The following is a 14,724-nucleotide window of genomic DNA, read 5'->3' on the forward strand; positions in this document are numbered from 1 at the left end:
CTCTTGAGTCTGAAATAGTTTTGTAGGTATGTGTGACAACCGACTTCAAAACAGGCTTTTAGAGGAGACGGGTCTCTAGCCTCTCTCCTCTCTAAACGTGTTTTCTAAGAAAGCACCTGCCACCAGGAGCAAAGGGACATGAGGAACCGTGAAAATAGTGGAAGAGAAATGGGGGGAGATGGGGAGAGGATGGGAGAGAGGGAGAGTCGGAAACAAAGGTCACGTTGGGTTTAAGCGTTCTGCTTCCTTTTCTCTTTCATTAGCACAAATAATGGGGGTGACCCGTGGGTTTCAAATCCACTTAAGCTCTTCTTGGGAGCTGGTCGCGGCCCGAGGGGCAGGCTGACTCTCCGAGAGAGCCTGGCAGTGACAGAGGCAGAAGTCAGATAGAAAGGCTCTGACACGTGAGCTGTCGGGTGGTGTCAACAACAGCTGACCTGTCATAAGACCTTAGGAAGAAAACCAATGAGAGTCTAGTTCCAGAGCCCCTAGCGCCCAGCCAGCTCCCTGCTAGGTGCTTGGAAACAGATTGACTAGCATAATGGAGTGGTTTTGTAATCTGTCATAATACCATAAGCCACAGACCCACAGACTTTGACCCCTCGCAGGTATAATAAGCTCCTTTATTCAGCTGCACATGTTCTCCCTATGGGGAGGGAAGGAGGGGGCCCTTCTTCTAATTACATATCCACAGCAGATGTTTTGCTGCAGAACAAAGCATTATATTCATTAGCAACAATCTTATAAACCAGGTTCTTTTTACTAGCCAGTTAACTAATTGACAGTTAAGAACTTGTATTACTAATATACTGCAGCCAGGCCTGGCTTAATCTGACAGTTTTATTAAGAACGTAGGCCAGCTCTACAAGCCAGCATGACGGTCAGCCCTTACGGAGGAATCCTGCCTACAAAGGATGCTAACCTGCCTGTAAAACGATGAGGCCCTGGCGGAAGATTGTTCTCTCGGGTCGAAGTGCAGGAGTCTGCACAGTTACTCGCTTGGGTGATTTTTTGCTGTTTTTTTCCCTTGTGACACTGCTCAACAGGGAAGTGATTTTGTCTGGGTTTTCTTAAAATCCTGTGGGTATGGTTTCCTTATCTTGGACCCAATGGTCCGAGTGGTGAATTATCCTGACTCTTTCTTCCTTTCCTCTTGGCTGTGTCCTTTGGTTTACAACTTTATCTCACGCGGTGTAGAAAGAACTGTGTCTCCTAAGTCATTCGCAACTCCATCAAAAGTTACGTGGCGGTAGAAATAGAGAAATTCAAAACCTGTCATATCACTGCCTTTTCCCCGTCTCTGCCTCTGAAATTCTACCCATGGTTCAAGACCCAGTTTAAATATTCCCTCCTCCGTGACATCTCTAATTTCCTTCGCTGATGGAAACCAACCATGTTCCTCTTCTGCTTTCCCAGCAGGTGCACCAAACTTCCCTTGCGCCCTCGACTCGCTGACCGGAACCCCCTGGGCACACAGTCCGTCCCGTCTGTGCCCTCCTCCTCTTTCCCATGATCCGTTGCCTAAGCAAATCCTTACTAAACATTTGCAGGCCCAGGGGCACCTGGATGGCTCAGCAGTAGAATGTGATCCCCAGGGTCCTGGGATCGAGTCCCACATTGGACTCCCCACGAGGAGCCTGCTTCTCTCTCTGCCTGTGTCTCTGCCTCTCTCTGTCTCTCATGAATAAATAAATTTTTAAAAATCTAAAAAAAAAATGTGTTGGGTCACATTGAATTTATTCTTTATTGCTTCTTCTTATTTCAGTGAGTCAGTCTGTAAAGACTCTTTTGATCCCTGCTCTTTTTATAGCTGTCTCCAGAATCTAGGCCTTTCTGCGGCAAGGCCTTCCATACCCCTTGCCCGTCTCCCTGCTTCAGACTCAGCCTCCCTGAGACGATCTAAGACATAGGCGCATTCGCTCCTCTGCACAAACTCCTTCCAGTCATTCCTTCCCCCCCAAACATGTACGGAGCGTGCGCTGTGCCCTGCCTTGTGCTGTGGTCTGGGAATTCCGCAGGAAACAAAACCTTCCGAAATCCTGCACCTGTGGGGCGGACACTCTGGTTGGGAGAGAAACAAGAATATAGGGCTACCCTCTCCGGTCCCCTCCCTCTTCGGGAGCTTTGTACTATCACTTTACTATTGCTCAATATGTTTTGCTCTGCTGCCCACCAAGAACCCCCCAAACCTGCCCCCCTCCCCGTAGAACCCCTCCCCCTCCCCCCAAGAATATAGTATGTCAGATGGTGACAAGTACTGCAGGGAAAAGAAAACAAGGGACGGGGTCAGGCATGACGGCCGGGAAGGTTCTATCCTGGGTCGGTCAGGAAACGCTTCTGCATGAAGGTGATTCCGAGCAAAGCCTGGCAAAGTGAGGGTACAGGCCGAGGGGGAGCCTGAGGGACAGCTTCCCCGGGGAGGGGACACAGTGAAGGAGGTCATCTGGCAGGAAGGGGCACATCCAGAAGAAGGGTCAAGTGGGAGGTGGGTGGGGTGTGATGTTGGGCTTTGGGAGCATTACTAGGAGGCCTTTGGATTTCACTCTGGGTGAGAAGGCGAGCTTTGGAGGATTTTCAGCAGAGGAGGGTTTTGATTTAACTTCAGCTTTAAAAGCTCCCCTGGGCTGCTGTGTTGAGTCCTGGGGAGAGCCCTGGGTAAGGACAGAGGTAGGGAGACCCGGTCAGAGGCTCATCACAGCAATCGAACCCAGTGATGGCAGGTCTTGGGCCCAGGTGGATCCTAGGGGTGGTGAGAAGGGGCTGCGCCGGATGCTCTGTGAAGGTAGAGCCAACAGGAGGACTTGCAGCTGGTGTGGGTGGAAGGAGAGAGAGAGGGGTGGGGAGAGAGGAATCAAAGGTGACTGCGACTGTTAAAATGTTCATGGTTTTGGATGAAGACCAGGGGTTTTTCACCCTAGGACTCCATTTGGCCCACCCCTCAGTGTTGTCACCCGTCTCCCTCTTTCTATGTTCTGTGCTCCATCCACACCCAGCACCTCCGTGCTCCACACTCACATTCTTTCACATGCCTGAGTCTTTTTTTCGTGCTAATCCCTCCTACAGGGCTGCCAAAGTGTGGTCATCTGTCCAACAGGCGAACTCCTACTCCTGCTTCAAGATCTCTAAGATGACACATCTTCTGTGAGGTCTGATTTCTTTTACACACATGCACAGGCACATGCACACGCATACCCCTGAGCAGGTGCATCCACACTCAGCTCTCTTTCCCATGGCTCTTTACCAATACCTCTTCGGCCCTTAGCTTGCTTATTCAGATTCCCTGCATCTGTGGCCTCCTGGAGAAAGCATGCTCCCGGAGGGTGGGACTCTGCTGTGTCTAGCACTCTAACCTACAACAGCAAGTGCAGCTTGGTGGGGCTGCATTAGGTGCTTATTAACTCAGTGAATGAATGGGAATCATGGAGGGATGTGCCTTTCCCTCTAAATCCCTCTTCCTCCTCCCCTGCCCTTGCACTAAATGTTTGGATTCCCCCCCTGTAGCCTCTTAAGCATGCATGCTACCTGGCAGGGCATGTGATGAAGTGACTTGATGGATAAACACTGATTTGGTTTGGAAACAGAGGAATAAAATTTCATTTGCACCTTCAGTATGGTTTAAAATATCAAATGGACTTAGGACTGCTTCAACCATCCCCCAAATGAGACTGTGTTGCAAGGAATGACAGCTTTCTGCTTCATCCCCAGGAAAGCTTTCCCACAGGTCTTGGAACAGAAAGGCTCATGAACCAAATCAAATAAAAAGATATTGAATCTATTTAAAACACAGGATGGGAACAGGGGGACAGAGATGGGGTGAGTTAACACCCTTTTGATAGGGGGCAAGCACATGCAAGGGAGATTATCTTCCTCTCTCTGCTTATGCTGTAGTTAGGAGGACCAGGGTTGAGGATGGACAAGGTGGGATGTGTCAGCAGAAAGAAGGTGCCTGGAACTACGACATGCTTGCTTTATTGAAAAGACACGGGGCAAGTGTGCCTGCACAGACCTGAAGCTTGCCAGTCAGAGTGCTCAACAGCTGTGGGTTTTATTTGTATTTCTAGGGCAGAGTATACATGAGGCCGTAAAGAATAATATTGAGATCACTGGAAGGTGGCTGGTTGTGTAACTATCAGCCTTGATGTAGCATAATCCATACTCCATGACATGTCTCTCCATCCTTTTTTGTCTATAAATAACACTCTTGTCGTTCTGTCCTTAAACATATAATGTATTTTACAGGTTACCAATTTACTCACTACCTATTACCTAGCACATCTTATGAATTCTATGTTTCAAAGTCTATTTGCTCACTCATCCTACACTTAACAGAGTTCTAGCTCTCATAAGCTACTCCTTCTTTCTATCTATGCTGAACCATTCTTCGGAGTTTTATCTATCTTAGGTGTTTTTCTTTCTCTTATAGCGGAATGGGATATCTTTTCTTTTTAAAGATTTTATTTATTTGAGAGAGGGCAAGAATGAGAGAGAGAGCAAGCATGAGCAGGGGGAGGGACAAAGGGAGAAGGGGCTTGAATCCCGGACTCTTGAGTCATGGCTTGAGCTGAAGGCAGGCACTTACCCGACAGAACCACCCAGGCACCCCAGAACTGGATATTCTTAAATAACACAGCAAACACATGCACCCGTAGGCTGGAAAAGAGAGATTCTAAAATGCCAGTTTAAGTGTATCTGTGCCCCTAAGACAATGTCTAGGGAGGTTAATTACACCAGGTAAGTTATGCCTTTCACCCCCTACAGTGCGTTCCCATGATGGGCTTACTGAAGAACATGTTTAAGGGCAAAAGAAAAATGAAAGTCATAAAAACCTCTGGGATCATTAACTATGGAAACCCATGCTGGCTGGTTAATAATCATAATAGTTAATTGGAAAATTTTGTTTCTAGTCACTTTAATAACTCAAAATCTTTTTATTTTCCTGCTTACTCCTTGAAAGTCCTAAATTGTTTCTAAAATGGTATGGCTTAGCTGCAAGGAAGTCCAGGGATAGTGATTACGTATGCCCGATGAATTATATATATGTATTTATAGATTCACTCTGATATCTGATATTTTTTTATTGTTCAAATTGCTTTTTAAAAATAAACATTTTTTAAAATAAATAAATAAATAAATAAACAAACAAACCTTTTTGAGGTATACTTTGCACACAATAAAACACACCCATTTAAGTATGCAATTCAATGGGGTTGGACAAATGTTTGCCCCCATATAAACACCACAATCAAGACATAGAGCACTCCGTCGTTTCCTCCAATTTTTTCATCCCGGTGGCAATTTGACACAAAAAAGCAAAAGGCTCTAAAATGTCAATTCTTAAAGGATTTCATTTCCCTTAAACTCCCAATTCTTGCCTCTGTGGGCAAAAACATCACTTAGTAATTTCTTTCCAGTAGGTACTGGGCAACACTTATCCAATACACAGCTTTTAGCTTTGGTGTCAATTTGGAGCATAAGTGTTTTTTGTCATTAGTGTCAGCCTTGCCTTCTGCCATCATCCTGAGAAATGGCCCAACCGTGGTTCCAGCATTACTTCTTTCCCCTTCTGGGCCCTCAGCCACGGTCAGACAGGATGCGTGACCGCCTTTTAAGTGCACCGCATTGACACAAAACCCAATGCCAACTCTACGCATTTGTTCACACGAAGTCCCAGTCTCAGTAAAGCCCTTTCCGGGGAGCAGCTCAAGCCCTGGCTGTCGGAGAAGCCAATCCACCTGCAGCGCCGGAGCTCCCTTTCTATCCAGAGCATTCATGTTACGTGCTGTTCAGCACACGGGGTGGGGGTCATCAGTTGAGTGTGTGGAGCTGGGTCGTAGCCTCCTCAACGGCAGAGACTTCTCTTCCCAATAGCAGTGTCCGATGCTCAGTGAATAGTAACTGAATGGAAAAAAAAAAAAAGAATAGCTACTGAATGACTGAGTCCATGAGACTTTCCTTGGCTGAATACATTATATGTGAACAGGTCCCAAAACACTCCTTGAGGGACACCTGGGAGGCTCAGTGGTTGTGTCTCTGCCTTTGGCTCAGGGAGTGATCCCAGGGTCCTGGGATCGAGTCCCACATCAGGCTCCTTACAGGGAGACTGCTTCTCCCTCTGCCTGCGTCTCTGCCTCTCTCTCCGTGTCTCTCATGAATAAATAAATAAAATCTTTTTAAAAAATTAGAAAATAAATATATATTCTGGTGGTGCATCTTGCAGTCCTGCAGATCTGTCTCTTGCTTCAGCAGCACTTGGATGGAACAGACCCAGGGATGCTCCTTCTACCAGCCTCCAACCACCCTCCAAACCTTTTTCTAGTTGCAACTTTTGGAGCCATCTTCTCAGCCACCCTCTGCCTTTGGGTCCAGCCAATACCCTATTTTGAGCTTAGCTCCTTATTACAGATCCAACATGAGCTCCCAGACTTGTCAGAATTATTCCACTGAGGTGGAGGCTGCCGTCAGCCACCTGGTCAACATGCATCTGCGGGCCTCTTCTACCTGCCTCTCTCTGGGTTTCTATTTCGACTGCAAAGATGTGGCTTTGGAAGGCATGGGTCCCTTCTTCTACAAGTTGGCTGAGGGGAAGTGAGAGGGTGCTGAGCATCTCTTGAAGATGCAAAACAATCCTGGTGGCAGTGCCCACTTCCAGGATGTGCAGAAGCCTTCCTAAGAGGAGTAGTGTAAAACCCTGGATGTCATGGGAGCTTCCCTGGTTCTGGAGAAGAACCTGAGCCAGGCCCTTTGGGATCTGCCTGCCCTGGGTTCTGCCTACATAGATCCCCATTTCTGTGACCTCCTGGAGAATCACTTCCTGGATGAGGAGGTGAAACTCATTAAGAAGATGGACAACCACCTGTCTAACCTCCACAGGGTAGCTGGTCCCCAGGCTGGGCTGAGTGAGTATCTCTTTGAAAGACTCACCCTCAAGCATGACTAGGAGCCTACGGAACCCAGCAGCCTTTGAGGGGCCCTTCTGGCATCCCCCTGGTGCCAGGACTTGTGCCTGAGCCTCTCCTTGCAGCCACACTGGAGCCCTCTCCCAAGCCATGGACCAAATGGAAACAACAAAGCCCTTTGTAGCAGCTGGTGAAAAAAAACTCAAAAATATCAATAATAAAAATATCTTCTATGTCTCTACTTTTTTGAACATATGGAGAATACTATTTTAGTGTTGTCTGCTAATTCCAAATCTATACCGGGTCTGAATTGGCTTCAATTAATTGTTGTCTCTGCACAATGGTGCATATTTTCTTGCTTCTTTTGTATAGTTGGTAATGTGTGATTGGCTCGCAGACATTGTGAACTTTAACTTGTTGGGTGATGGGTATTTTTGAAGTTTTATTAATATTTTCAACATTGTTCTGAAATGTGTTTTAAGTTACTTGGGTATCATTTGACCCTTTTGGCCTCACATTTAAGAGGTCATAGAATAAACTAGAATAGAGTTTAGTCCAGGGATAATAATCATTCTCCATTGTTGAAATCTTAACTGACTGAGCCACACAGGTGCCCCCATCCAATAAGTTCTGCATCCTAAATATTTACCTGTCTCCAGCACTACTTCCTAATCATCTCTCCCTATGACTATGGCAAGCCTCTCATCCTAACAACCACCACACCCAATCCTTTTTTTCCCCACAACATGGCCAGAGAGATTTTTTTCTAAAATGAAAAACAAACCATTACCCTCACGATAAATTTCACAATCCATATTGGAGACTCAAGGCCCTTCCTGGTCTAGTTCCACCCTGCTTGCTCTCTTGAGCCTTTTGGGCAACCATTCTTGCCTTTCCCTCCTGGCTCCACTCCTACTCTTTCATCCTGTGGCTTCCTGCCTGCAGTACTTCTCCCAGTGATTTTTCACTCAGTTAATGCCTGATTATCATTAAGTTCCCAGTTTAAATACCACTTCCTCAGAGAAGGCTTTCCTGACCACCTATGTGGTCAACTCAGGTGCTGGTCCTGCTACGCACTTTCATATTTCTTTTCTTGTGTGATCCTAGCACTGACCTCACCATCTTATTAATTGTCTCCCCCCATCCCAACTGCGGTGCCTCTTCCCTATGGCATCCCAGCACCTAACCCAGTGTTTGGTTCTAAAAAGAAAAATATTTACCCTTTATAACATATTGCAGTTCTGCTCCTTCCATCCCATTCCCGGAGCCCTGTTCTAGGCCATGCCCTTGTAACCCTGGATTCCTGAAAAAGCATCAGATCAGCCTCCCTGGCTGAGGGTCTCCTTCATCTAATCCACCCTGCTCACAGCAGCAAGAACCATTGTCTTCAAGCATCATTTTGATCATATCGCTCCCCTTCTTAGAAGCCTACAATAGCTCCAATTGCCTCTTGAATTAAATTAAAACTCCTAATCATGGGTCTCAAGGGTCTCTACCAATTAGCTGCTTCCCTTCCCCCACACCTAGCTGCTGTCATTTTCCACAGGCCCTCCAGCATGGCTTCCCCGGCTGCCCTGCAAATCTGCGCCATGCCCACCTCCCCCCTAAGCTTCCCCTTGGCACTCTCACCTCCTTCCTTAGCTTTCTCCCGTTTGCTCCGCCACATCATATCCCTTCCTGCACCGAAAAATTATGGCTCAGTAATCATTTTCTCCACAGCTGTTTCCTAAATCAACTCCATGTGGTTTTTCCTTTCTATGGCACAATCTGTTTTCAGGTGTGTAGGATATTTGTGCTTGTGTGTATGTTGCTGGTGTCCAGGCCCTATGGCTTCTGCTAATTTATTATTGGCAATGTCTTCCCTATTAGGGTCCAGGAATGATGTCTTTTCATCCCTTGTAACTCCCTGTGATCCTCAGGCATGTTCTGTGCCTAAGGTCCTTGCTTACCTTTGCAGCAGAGATGGAGAGGAGACTGGTTTTCCTTCAGGTTTGCCAGACCGGACTCCAATCAGTCTGATTAGGTGTAGCCCCAGCTACGCAGCAGAGTTTGTGCTCGTGTGTCATGGGGGTGGGGGTGGGATCTCAGTGTGGAGTGAGAAACAGGGACAGAGACAAACCTTTCTGAGTGTCCGCCCTGTGCCTAAGTCTATGCTGGGAGCTTTACGTATATTATTTCATGCCTGCCCGCCGATAACATGACAAATTACAAACGATTATCCCTGACTTACAGATACATTAGGACTCAGAGAGGGGAGTATAACCTGCCTGGTCACTGATTCAGGTCTTTCTGATCCAAAACACGTGCTCCTGTTTTCATACCAAGAAAGACTATCTTATATCAACACCTGTTCTGATTCTTCGGACATCCTGAAGTTTACATTCTTACTGTTTCTGGATGAGTGCCCCAAATCTAAACCACAATCAGAACACGCACCCTGACGCTGTCATATCCACACAACGTGTATACAACACATACAATGTTGTCTAGCACTGTCTGAAGAAGATGCTCACCAAGCCTGAACCACATGGCTCTGCTCACCCTGCTTACTTGTCTAGCCCTTGTGAAATAAGATTCACCCCATAAATGATCATTTTTAAAATTTTTGTCAAAGATTCCTTTAAGAATTTGATGAGAGACGTGGACTCTCTCCCCAGAAAAAAATATATACACATATAACTTAATGTACAATATCAGAGTGTTCACAGACACACCTTACTTCCAGCCATAGGGTTCCAGAGACCTCAGGCCTACAGAGAGAACTACATGTTCTCCTTATGCTCTTCCTATTTTACAGACCCGACCTATTAAAGGTAAATGTGTGAAGCCTCTGTGTTAATATTATTTATGTACATGTTCCAAGGATTGCTCCAGAAGGTTTGACTTATTTAAAGATGCAAAGGTTAGCTTCAACATGGAGACCTATGAGAAAACCTTGGGATTGAAAAGAAGTCAGAGAAGGGGCTTTTGGGAAAATCAATTTCATGACCCTTCACAAGACAGGTTGTGCCTGTTTTAATCTGTGATCCCTACTGGTAGGTTTTAATCACATCTTTATTTCCAGATCTGTTTTCATTGTGATTATAGACAACACTATCCTTCCATCTCAGCTTAATTTTTTTGAAGCTTGAGCCAGAGTTTGCTCTATTAACAAGGGGAAGCTCCTTCCCAAACAGTAAACTCATTTTCCTGGGAAATTTTTCCCTTTGTAGTTGAGGAGAAAGGAAAAAGAAAAAACAACAACAACAACAACAACTAGAGGTTTTGGGGCAGCTGTTTGAGGCTGAAGAGTGACATCTCTTGGTGGAGAGATGGAAGAGACTTTTAATTAGGCCACTTTTCACTGGACCGTGTAGGAAATTGAGTGTTCATGGCTTCAGAGTGTCCAAGAACCCCTTAAAGTCAAATGCCAAATTTGGGGTGTAAAATGTGTATTTTTCTGAAGAAAAAAAAAGAAGGTCCAGAGCTTTCATCAGCTCCTGGGCTTTCATCTGAAAAAAAAAAAAAAAAAAAGAGGCCCAGGACTTTCATCAGGGTTCTTTGCTCAGGAAAGTTAAAGTACACTAGGTTGGGCCTGTATTTCCTGTGTTTAAGGTCAGAAGACTACGCACAGCAGAACCACTGTGGGGTGCTCATTAAAAAGCCAGATTCCAGGGTCCCCATTCCCAATCGTCTGAATTAGAATCTCGAGGGGTATGACCTGGACTCTGAATCTTTAACAACTTCCCCAGGTGATTTGGTTAAATTTCTGAATATGTTAGGAGGTTTCAAATGTTTAATATCACCTTTTAGAATAAGGCCAACCATTGCCGTGTAGGGAAGTGCGTACATTTCCCCAAATAGGCCTACATTCTAATCCCAGCTCAGTTACTTCCTAGATGTATAAGCTTGGCAAATGATGAACGTCTCTGAACCTTAGTTCCCCCACCTATAAATATGAAGCTAATTTTTCTGTCTTGAGATAATATCGCTTAATACATAATAAGAGTCCAAAAAATATTATTGACTGCTCATAGCTTCTTAAACATTGATTATTCCCCCAAACTCTCTAGGTGTAATGTTTATTTTTTTACATGCTCTATGGGGCTTTTTTCATAAAGGTGTTGTAAATAAAAAAAACAAAACAGGTTAATCATTGTCTACAATTTATAGCCACATATAAAGGGGTTCTGTTATGCCATCAAAAATGCCTGACTTGTAAACTACAAGCTGAAATTTTCTTTGCCTCAACTTAACAAATTAGCAATATTCATATTTTGCAGGCTCTACCACACTGCAACTCTCTCTTTGGACTCATAGTGATTTTAGAAAATGGGCAGCAAAAATGCCAGAGTTTACCAACAAGCACAAAGCCTTCCATGCTTAATGGTCACATTATTGAGAATGTTTGGTTTAATTGAGAATCCACTCTGAGTACGGCTCCAGAAGCCAACAGCAAAAAGGAGGAAAGAAAGTCCTGTTGTTGTACAAGCAGTTCTAAAATCCCTGGGTTTGGTAAAAAACGCCTCCTGCCCCCAGGCCCACTCCACCTCCTTCCACCATTGCCCTCCTCCACCCTCCTCCACGTGCCCCTCCCCCCACCCCCAGGAGCATTGGATGATTTCAGGCAAATTCCTTCTGATTTTGTAGCTCTTTTCTACTACAGCTGTATATCTTTTATCATTGGAAAATAATTTACACAAATAGCCATTTTTCCGCACCAGTGAACATTCATCCCCACTCACAATGTAAGCAAAAGATATAAAGGAAATATAATGCCTAAATAAAAACAACAAGCTCTTCTAATTCATTTTCACAAAGAGCAACCAAAAGTAAAGTTCTCATTTGATCAACTAAAGAATCTCAGAATTGGTCCCTGGTGCCTTTTTTTTTTTTTTTTTTTTTTTTTTTTGAGGCTAGATATTTATTTCAGTCACTGGTGGAAGAAGACTTGTTTGGAACATAAGAAATTGTGATTCTCTCAAGAATTGGTACCAAGAGTTCTGCTTATCTTAAATTTCCCATTTTATCAGTCTTAAATCTATCAAACTCTTCTTGAAGGACAAGCTTAGATTTTGTGTTCTTTGATTGCCATCTGCTGGTGGTCCTTTATAACAGAAAAAAATTCTCCGGAAGGTTGCAACAATCTGGTTGTTGCTTGATTTTGGCAGAGAGAATGACACGTCAGAGAGAACATTCTTAATGTCCCATGAAGACCATGATGACACCAGAGAGTCATACCAAAGTTCCAGAAAACATGTCTCTCAGAAAGATTCCTTGTAAAAAAGAAAAGAAAAGAAAAGAAAGGAAAAGAAAAGAAAGAAAAGAAAAGAAAGAAAAGAAAAGAAAGAAGAAAGAAAAGAAAAGAAACGAAAAGAAAGAAAAGAAAAGAAAAGAAAAGAAAAGAAAAGAAAAGAAAAGAAAAAAAGAAAAGAAAAGAAAAGAAAAAAAAAGAAAACATTCTTTGCATAGTTGTTTCCTGGAAGATGGCACAGCTACTAGGCATCACTCTGCAGGGCCAGTTGCTCATTCTTTTTAAAAAAATACACTTTGTTTTTTAGAGCAGTTTTAGGTTTACAGCAAATTGAATAGAGAGTATGGAGATTTGCTATATATCACCTGCACTCACACAGGCACAGTTCCCACTAGAAACATTTGGCACCGGGGTGGAATATTTGTTAGAATTGATGAACCTGTACTGACACCTCATTATCACCCAAAGTCCATACATTGGGATTCACCCTTAGTGTTATACATCCCACAGATTTTGACAAATGTATAATGACACATATCCACTGTTACAGTATCATGAGGAATCGTTTCACTGTCCTAAAATTCCTTTGTGTTTTGTCTATCCATATGTCCCTAACCGCTGGCAACCACAGATCTCTTTATGGTCTCCATAGTTTTGCCTTTTCCAGAATGTCATATACTTGGAATAATATGGTACATAGGCTTTTCAGATTGACTTCTTGAACTTTGTAATATGTATCTAGATTTCTTCTTTGTCTTTTCATGGCTTGATAGCTCATTTCCTTTCAGCACTAAATAATACTCTATTGTTCATCTGTCCATCCACCGAAAGACATCTTGGTTGCTTTCAAGTTTTGACACTTTATGAATAAAGCTGCTTTAGGAATTTGTGTACAGATTTTTGTGTGGACATAAGTTTTCAACTTACTTGGGTGAATACCAAGAAGTGCAATTGCTGGATAGTATGGTAAGAGTTGCTCATTTTTAAAAGGACTTAAGTGGGCAGAATTGGCCATGAACATCAATAACAAGAAAGATTTTTAACCTTTAGTCCCTGGGCCCATGGTGGGCTTCAAGTGTTCAGGAGTCCTGCCGAAATCATACACAGGCTGTTAGGTAATGTGCATTTTCTGGGGAGATGTTTCACTATTTTTATCAGACGCTCAGAGATTGCTATGGCTAAGTGTTTCTTCAGCTCCTTGGAAACTCTGAAAGGAATATAGTTGAGATATAAATAGAAAATAAGAAAGCTAACATTCCTTGAGAACTTAACATGTGCCTGATACTCTTAGCTTCCACGTTAAAAAAAAAAAGCATAATACTAAAAACAATACCTGGAATTTATTGAGAGTCCACCAAGTTAAATAGTTTATCTTTGTTACTGTATCTCTAAACTTACAACAACTCCACACTTACAAATTATTTTGTTTTATAAAAATGACCAGGAATCAGAAATATTGCATTACTCATGTTTGCACAGCTAAACATGAGGCTAAAACTCAAATGTAGACCAGTTTAGACTCCATTCTCCAATAACAAAAACAATAAAACAAAACTTCTACCTCCAGTGGCTTCCATCAGAGAATACAGAGCTTGATACCATCTGTGTTGAAGAATGGAGGACCCCCCCCAAAAAAAAAGAGGAAGAGAAAATATCTGAGCTAAGTGTTGATGGGCAATAAAGACCTCATTAGGGAGAGAAGATGGGGACAGAGATGGAATTCCAAGAAGGAAACAGCACATTCTATGACACAGAACATGAGAAAGAGGCTGATTGAAAGTTCCAGAGCTGGTGGTATGACGCTCAGAAAAAAATGAGTCCTTGCCACTCTTGGAGCAATAGGACAAAGACTAATCATCTCTGGTCTTAAAAAGAAGCAATTCCAAAAGTGAATTTAAAATAGATAAATTGAACTTCATCAGAGTTATAAGCATTTGTGCTTCAAAGGACACTATCAAAAAAATGAAAAGACAACCCACAAAATGGGAGAAAATAATTTTTACTTTAATACGGGACTTTCATCATAGTATATCAAGAACTTCTACAACCCAACAATAAAAGAACCAAATAACCCAATTCTTTAAAAGGGCAAAGGTTTTGGAGACACATTTCTAAAGAGGACATACAAATGGCCAATAAGCTATGACAAGATGATCAACATCATTAGTCATTAGGAACCTGCAAGTCAAAACTACAGTTAGATACCACTTCAAGCTCACTGGAAATGGCTAAAATAAAAAAGATAGACAATAACAAATGTTGATGAGGATGCGAAGAAATTGTGACCCTCATACTGGCTCACCACCATCCAATGCTGGTGGCAGTGTAAATGGTGCAGCCACTTTGGAAAACAGTTTGGCAGTTCCTCAAAACGTTAAACATAGTTAATAAGATGACCTAACAGTTCAGCTCGTAGGTACATGCCCAAGAGAACGGGAGGCATACCTCCACACCATGAGTGCTCATAACAGCATGACTCAGCTAAACAGTAGAAAGAACCCAAATGTCTGTCAACCAATGATTGGATAAACAAAACGTGGAATGGCCATGTTCTGGAATATTATTCAGCCACAAAAAAGCATGAAGAGTACTATT

General features: G+C 43.4%; 1 pseudogene; it reads left to right on the plus strand.

The window, feature by feature from the left end:
- The first annotated feature begins 6,409 nt into the window (after positions 1-6,409).
- LOC144316759 (ferritin light chain pseudogene) lies at positions 6,410-6,937 on the plus strand (annotated as a pseudogene).
- Positions 6,938-14,724: the final 7,787 nt, after the last annotated feature.

Source organism: Canis aureus, chromosome 7, assembly GCF_053574225.1.
Source record: "Canis aureus isolate CA01 chromosome 7, VMU_Caureus_v.1.0, whole genome shotgun sequence".
Taxonomy (NCBI): domain Eukaryota; kingdom Metazoa; phylum Chordata; class Mammalia; order Carnivora; family Canidae; genus Canis; species Canis aureus.